The following is a 7,211-nucleotide window of genomic DNA, read 5'->3' on the forward strand; positions in this document are numbered from 1 at the left end:
AGAGAATGGAAAACAGTCACACTTAGATCCTCTAATTTCATTTTTTCTTCACTATCCACTCCCCATGAATATTCTCAAATCTTCCCTGACAGAAGCACACATGGCTATCATAGCCTATGGTCATTTCCCTCTATCCCTTGGGATTACTATAGAAGAAAAAGAAGAAGAGGAAAGGAGGAGGAGGAGCAGGAGAAATAGGAGGAGGAGCTAGAGTGGCCGAGGGAGCAAGAAGAGGTAGAGAGATGTACAAGTCGATGTTGAAAATGAACTTTACAACTTTGGTGGGGGGGGGGATGAGGGGAGGATTGGGTGAGGGGGCAGGGGGAGGATGGGAAGGGATGGGAAGAGGAAACAAAGAAGGAGTCTACAATGCTTGATAAGAGATGTACTCATTATCTTGCCCATGTAATTGTAACCCCTCTGCACAGTATTTTCACAATAAAAAGAAAAAAAGAAGAGGTAGAGGAGGAGGAGGATCAGGAGAAGGAGTAGTAGTAGGAGGAGCTGGGCCTTTTCAGCTTCAGCTATTCAATCTTGCACTCTTCAAGAGAACATACGGCCCCGCTCGGCTTTGTGATTTAATGTGAGTGGTGTGGAAGAGTGCTCAAGTCTGGTGACCCAGGAAGGCGATCGGCAGGCCAGGACCCATCCCATCTGTTCTCCATCAACTGAAGCAGAGATTGTAGTGCACCCAAGCCCAGGCAGAGCCATTATCAACTTACTCTCCGTGTCAAATAAAAAGCAAAGCCCCCTTGATTCCCACTTTTACCTCTGATAGCAACACAGACCTCTCCTACCAGGCACTGCTCAGGCAGTGATGTAGACTGCTCTCCTACCAGGCCCTTCTCAGGCAGTGATGTAGACTGCTCTCCTACCAGGCACTTCTCAGGCAGTGATGTAGACTGCTCTTTCAAGGGAGCAGTGAGTCACGACCCTATGCAGGATTTAGCAGGCTGACTGCAGGACTCTTAATGGATCCCAAACTCCACACCCTCTTCTAGGCTTCCAAACTATGGATTTCAGAGGGGAGAGGCTGCCATTCTGAAGGGCACTGAGTGGGAATGCCATGGGTTCAAGAGAAGGTCTGAAGAGGGGCATGCACCTTCTATCTCTACTCTTTGCTTTTTTTTTTTTTTTTGTTTGTTTTGGTCAGTCATGGGGCTTGAAGTCTGGACCTGGGTGTTTTCCCTGAGCTCTTCAGCTCAAGGCTAGCACACTACCACTTGAGCCACAGCACCACTTCCGGTTTTCTGGTGGTTAATTGGAGGTAAGAGACTCACAGACTTTCCTGACTGGGCTGACTTTGAAATGTGATCCTCAGATCTCAGCCTCCTGAGTAGCTAGGTTTACAGGTGTGGGCATTGGCACCCGGCCTGGAACTTTCTTCTTCATCATCCAGCCCAGAGTTCAAGCCCCACGACCAGAAAAAGAAAAAAAAAAAAGAAGATATGAACAGAGACCCAGACACAGAAGCAAGCTTCACGCCAACATGCAGGTGATGAAAATTGGCAGTGTGACAGTGATTAGTGCATAGATTAGCCACAGATGGGATCACACCCAAGGAGGAAATTCATAGGACACTGTGATCCAATTGGCCCTGATATAGAATTTGTATTTCATTCTACATACAGTAGTAAGCTCTTGGCAGGGGTGGGGTAGGATGGGGTGGAGAAGTCTGATCTGATGTCCTTGCATAAAGATGCACCAGACTAACCAGTCTTGATGGTTTACATATGTAATCCCAGAACCCAGGGGACTGAAGCTGAAAGACCATGATTTGGAGGCTAGCCTTTACTGCATACTAGGAGAGTGTCTCAGAAACAGACATCCTAATTGCTAAAGAAGAGTGATCAATAGATGGTTATGGGAGCAGAGAAGTGCATCAAAAGGCATTACTGAAGTGAACATGGCAGCTTGAACCAGTCAGGAGGCCCTGACAAAGGTAGCCTTGAGATGTCCTCTTAAGCTGGCAACAGCTGCTGGACCCAAGGTATCTGCACACAGCAGCAAATATTTAGCTTCCATGGTTTTCTGATGAACAGATCTCTTCCAGTAAATACTTCCATTTTTCCCAAGAGATATGTGAATGAACTTGCTTCAAAATCATAGCACGATTAATAAACAGACGAAAAGAATACTCAGAAAGAAGAAGTATAGGCTACTGGATACAAGAAATTTATAGTATCAGGAATGGAGGATTATAAGCATTCCTTTTTTTTTTGTTTTGTTTTTTGTTTTGGTCCAGTCATGGGGCCTGAACTCTGGGCCTGGGCGCTGTCCCTCAGCTCTTCAGCTCAAGGCTAGCACTCTACCACTTGAGCCACGGCATCACTTCCGGCTTTTTTTCTTTTTGCTTATGTGGTGCTGAGGAATTGAACCCAGGGCCTCATGCATGCAAGGTAAGCACTCTACCACTGAGCCACCTTCCCAGCCCCTATAAGCCCCTTGATGCAAAATGAGATATCTTTTTTTTTAGTCCAGATCAAAGAGATCTGGTGGGTTTCTGTTTTGTTGGAGAAACATACACCTATAGTGACCTTGGTGAAATCACATTTAGTAAAGGCATCCTGTACTGATGGGAAATTTTTCAATCATTTTGAGACTATTTGGCATTTTATCCCAGGAATTCCTGGATACCCAAGAACTTGTAACCTGGAGTTTTCTATTTCTTTTGAATTCCACTCACTTCTACACTCTCGGTTTGCTCTGTTGTGTTTTAATGAAGTTGTCAAACAGATAGTAGCTGTCTTTCAAAGAAGAGCATGTAAGTTGTATGGTCCAGCAACACACATACCTTGGAAATTAGTGCTTTGTGAAGTTCATCATAAACAAAGGGAAAAATGATCCCGTGTGACCTACTATTTGCTTTGTTTAGGAAGTGCTTTCTTGATTTGTTTTTGGAAGTCAGAAAACATTTTTTTTGGGGGGGTCCGGTCGTGGGGCCTGAACTCTGGGTCTGGGCGCTGTCCCTCAGCTCTTCAGCTCAAGGCTAGCACTCTACCACTTGAGCCACAGCACCACTTCTGGCTTTTTTCTTTTTGCTTATGTGGTGTTGAGGAATTGCACCCAGGGCCTCAGGCATGCAAGGCAAGCGCTCTACCACTGAGCCACCTTCCCAGCCCCAGAAATAATTTTTTTATTATTATTATTTTTAATATTATTTTATTTTATTTGAGAACATACTGTACAGAGGGCTACAATTACATGGGCAGGATAATGCATACATTTCTTACCAAGCATTGTAGCCTCCTCCTTTGTTTACCCTTCACCTCCCTTCCCAGCCTCCCCCCTCCCCCCACCCAATTATACCCCCCCCCCCACACCGACATTGTAAAGCTGGTTTTGACATGACATTTTGTACTTCTCATTGTTGCAACAGGTCCACCTGAATCCTTAAACGACTTGTTTGTCCCCATCTCCTCCACATGTTATACTGACATCAAATATAGTGAAAGCGGGGGTTACACTGTGGGGGAGGGACATACAAAGCAACAAAGAAATAATCTTATAAATGCATTAGAAACACATGCATGAAAGAAACGAAAACATTAAAATACATATTTAAGGGTTCATTTTCCTAACATCACATTATCTGACCTTTTCCGCTTGACTCATACCTATACTAGATATTGCAAATAAGGGAAACCATGGGACCTATGCTTCTTTGGGCCTGGCTTACTTCACTTAATATAATTTTTTTCAAACCTTTCCATTTCCTAACAAATGGGGAAATGTCATTCTTTCTGATGGAGGCATAGAATTCCATTGTGTATATATACCACATTTTCTTGATCCATTCATCTACTGAGGGGCATCTGGGTTGGTTCCATATCTTAGCTATGGTAAATAATGCTGCAATAAATTCAATAAATATTTTGTATGATCAGATGCACATAGGCATTGCACATTTGTGTTCTTCCCCTAAGAGTGTCCTTCTTTGGTCACATTGTGTGTGTGAATGCCTAGAGTGCTGTATGATTTTCATTTCTCAGGGTGTTTCAGATCTAACTTCTGCATAGTAGAGAAAACATGCATATGGCTCCTTTTTGGACAGTTAAACATCTCCAGGCCCATTTATACATTTACTTAGATTCCTGACTAGAGTTACCTGCATTAGATGCTGCATTTTATGTATGAGTTAGAATAGTCCAAGGCTGACCACTAAGTAGGTATATGAGGAATTTCCCCTTGCTCCATTTCAATGGACTCAGGGGTCTCAGTAGCACAACCAGGGTCTGTGAGCCCACTTCCTTGTACTATGGTATTATTACTGAGTTCATGCTGAATTCAGTGTAGGTATTGGACACAGTCTCAGGCATTGGACACAGGAAGGAGACAATGACTTGTCCTTTCCTCCCCATTCAGTTGTTTAAGCCCTTTCACGTATTATTTTCTATTAAAATACCTTATTATTCCCAAATGCTTGAACAAGATATACTTGATCTTAACTGATATAAAATCCTGAAAACATATTTGGTGTGTGAATGTAGAAGACCAAACAAGGACAAGAAAGTAGATTTCTACTTGGAATGTGATGTCAAGTAGCATAACCTATCTGCAAGAGGCTTAGTTAAATCTCTGCCAGTAATGTTCCATCTAAGACATGAGAAAACTGCCTTGAAATACTTTCAAGAACTTTTTATTACTGATTAGATACCTTCTCTCAGCCTATGGTCTTAGCCTCAGGTCCTGTTTCCCAGTATCCTCAATGAAATGGCACCCCTGAGTCATTTTTTCTTCTGGCCTTTATTCAAGATTCTGTCAGAATTGGACAGTAGCATGTTGGCAGAATCCAGAATCCAAATATCCCAGAAAAAGGTGGAGATTCCAGCTGGGCTGTGTGTTTTTGACTAGCTTGCTATAATGTATAATCTCTCTTTCCTTCCAGGAGACCTCAGACCTGCAGCCCCTCCAGGCCATGTAGCCTCTAAAGGCCAGTAGCAGTTATCAGATACCATGGAGCTGGTGGTAGTCCTGGGGTATTCCATTTGGCCCTGGTGGAGAGTAAAGAAAAACAAAAAGAGACATTCTCATTGAAGTCTTAGCAGGGACAGGAATGGAGTGGCACACATCTGGGGTTAAAGTCCCTCTCCATGCCCCTACTCCTGGCCATTGAGATCCTACTATTTCCCACTGACAGTCCTGGTGCTTCATCATGACCCCAGCTTTCTCCTGCTGAGGGAGAATGGCAGGCTAGATGCATGTGACAGAGGGCAGAAGATCCTTCCTGGTGGCCAGATGACTTCAGAGGGAGTAGGAAATACGTATCACACTAGGAAAGTGAAAGGAGCTAGGGGTAGTGGGTGAGAGGTAGAGCCTATAATAAATAGTCTTTTGTTGCTCATGTCAGCCTGTGTTTCACCTCTAGTTGCCCTTTCATTTTGTGGACAGATGTCAGGAGCCACTGGTGGCCCAAGTGACATCTATGGACTCTGTCTTGGACTTGCTGCATGGACAGGTGCTAAGTGAGGAGCAGTATGAGCAGGTGCAGGCTGAGGCCACAAGCAGAGACCAATGTGGAAGCTGTTCAGCTCTGGCCAGGCCTAAGACTGGACCTGCAAAGAGCAACTCTACCAAGTTCTGAAAGAGACCCATCCTTACCTGGTCATGGAACTCTTCGAGAAGTGATGCAGACACCAAGGTAAATCCCAACAGCTCTGCAGCTGATGTCTGAGCACTCACCATTGAGTCCTGGCTCTGATGGAGTCAGTTTCTTACTCTAGAAAAAAGTTGCATCCTTCTCTAGAGTTACAGATAAGCCCTTGCTGGGCTTTTCTGAGTCTACGGCTCCCTTCCTGGCTCTCACAGGCCAGCTGTGTTTCAGGGACACCTGTATGGGGGTGACAAAACTCTGAAGATCTTGTAGACCCTGTGACCTGACTACAGCATTCAAGGTAGAGCTCTCCCTATCCCCTGCACATGAAAGCAGAAGTCAGGGAAACAGAGGAAAGGAGACAATGGAAGGGAGCATGTACTCTTGGAGGAGGTGAATGGCAGATAATAAGAGGATGGGGGATTTATTTTCAAGTTTTTCTACTTAGTAAAACTCAGAATTAGAGTGAGTTAATGTGGTGGTAGGAGAATTCCTATCAGGAACTTCTTCCAAACCATATGAGATGGAGCTGGTTGGGATTCCAAAGAAAGAAGTGCCAAACAGTAATACGATCTATCCAAAGCAGACATTAGGGAACTTCCTTATAGAGGGATAGCAAGAAAGGGGAGGTTCTAACCCAAGTATGTCCATAAGAGAGGACTGGATCATGGAATGTATTCATCTGAGGGTTGTAGAATTTGGTCGAGGCAGGGGCAGTTTCTACAGGCTTAGCGCCCTGTTTGATTTTTCAGTGTTTCAACCTAGATAACTTGATCAATGCCCGGGAATAACCAAGGTCACCACAAGGATTCCATTGGCAGGAGAAACACGTGGCTGGTTGTCACAGAGCATCAAGGCTGTCTGTGTCTTTCAGTCAGGACAAGGAAAGCAGTGAGAGGAACTATGGGCCCCGCTATCATTCATATTGGAGTTGGCTTTTCTGTTGATTTGGTTGTGTGCTTTGCTGTTTTAGAGTCTGGTTGGATTCCTGGGTTAGAGAGAGCAGGAAAAAGAGGCTCCAGGAGGATGGAATCTTGGCATTAGCTGAAAGGTCTCATCGGAGCATGATTCCATGCCCTTTTACTAGGCTTAGGTACTTCTTCTCTAAGCTCCTGCAGCACATGTGTCCCACTTTGCCCATCAGAACACACAACACACGGCCTTGTCTCTGCAACTGTGTTGCTTATCTCCAACAAGCAGATGGGAAGCTTCCTGAGAGATGGAGCCATCTGGGTATTGAGGCTGGGGAACCTCCTGTCTATCTCTGACCATTCTTCTTTTATTGATTGATTGATTGATTGATTGGTAGGTTGTGGGGCTTGAACTCAGCCTGAGCTGAGTTCAAGCTCTTCAGCTCAAGGCGAGCACTCTACTGCTTGAGCCACAGTGCCACTTCTGGTTTTCTAGTGGCTTATTGGAGACAAGAGTCTCACAGACTTTACTGCTCGGGCTGGCTTTGAACCATGATCCTCAGATCTCAGCCTCTTGAGTAGCTAGGATTACAGGCGTGAGCCACCAGCGCCTGGCTGCCCATTCTTCTTTTAGGCCAAGTTCCCCTTTCATCCTGCCCACTGGGGACAATGCTGGGAAGAATGGCATTGCTGAACCTGTGGCAAGT

General features: G+C 44.9%; 1 pseudogene; it reads left to right on the top strand.

Moving 5' to 3' along the window:
* Positions 1-1,999: 1,999 nt before the first annotated feature.
* Positions 2,000-2,844, top strand: LOC138813137 (coenzyme Q-binding protein COQ10 homolog B, mitochondrial pseudogene; annotated as a pseudogene).
* Positions 2,845-7,211: the final 4,367 nt, after the last annotated feature.

This window comes from Dipodomys merriami, unplaced genomic scaffold, assembly GCF_024711535.1.
Source record: "Dipodomys merriami isolate MVZ:Mamm:240054 unplaced genomic scaffold, mDipMer1.0.p SCAF_59, whole genome shotgun sequence".
Classification (NCBI taxonomy): Eukaryota; Metazoa; Chordata; class Mammalia; order Rodentia; family Heteromyidae; genus Dipodomys; species Dipodomys merriami.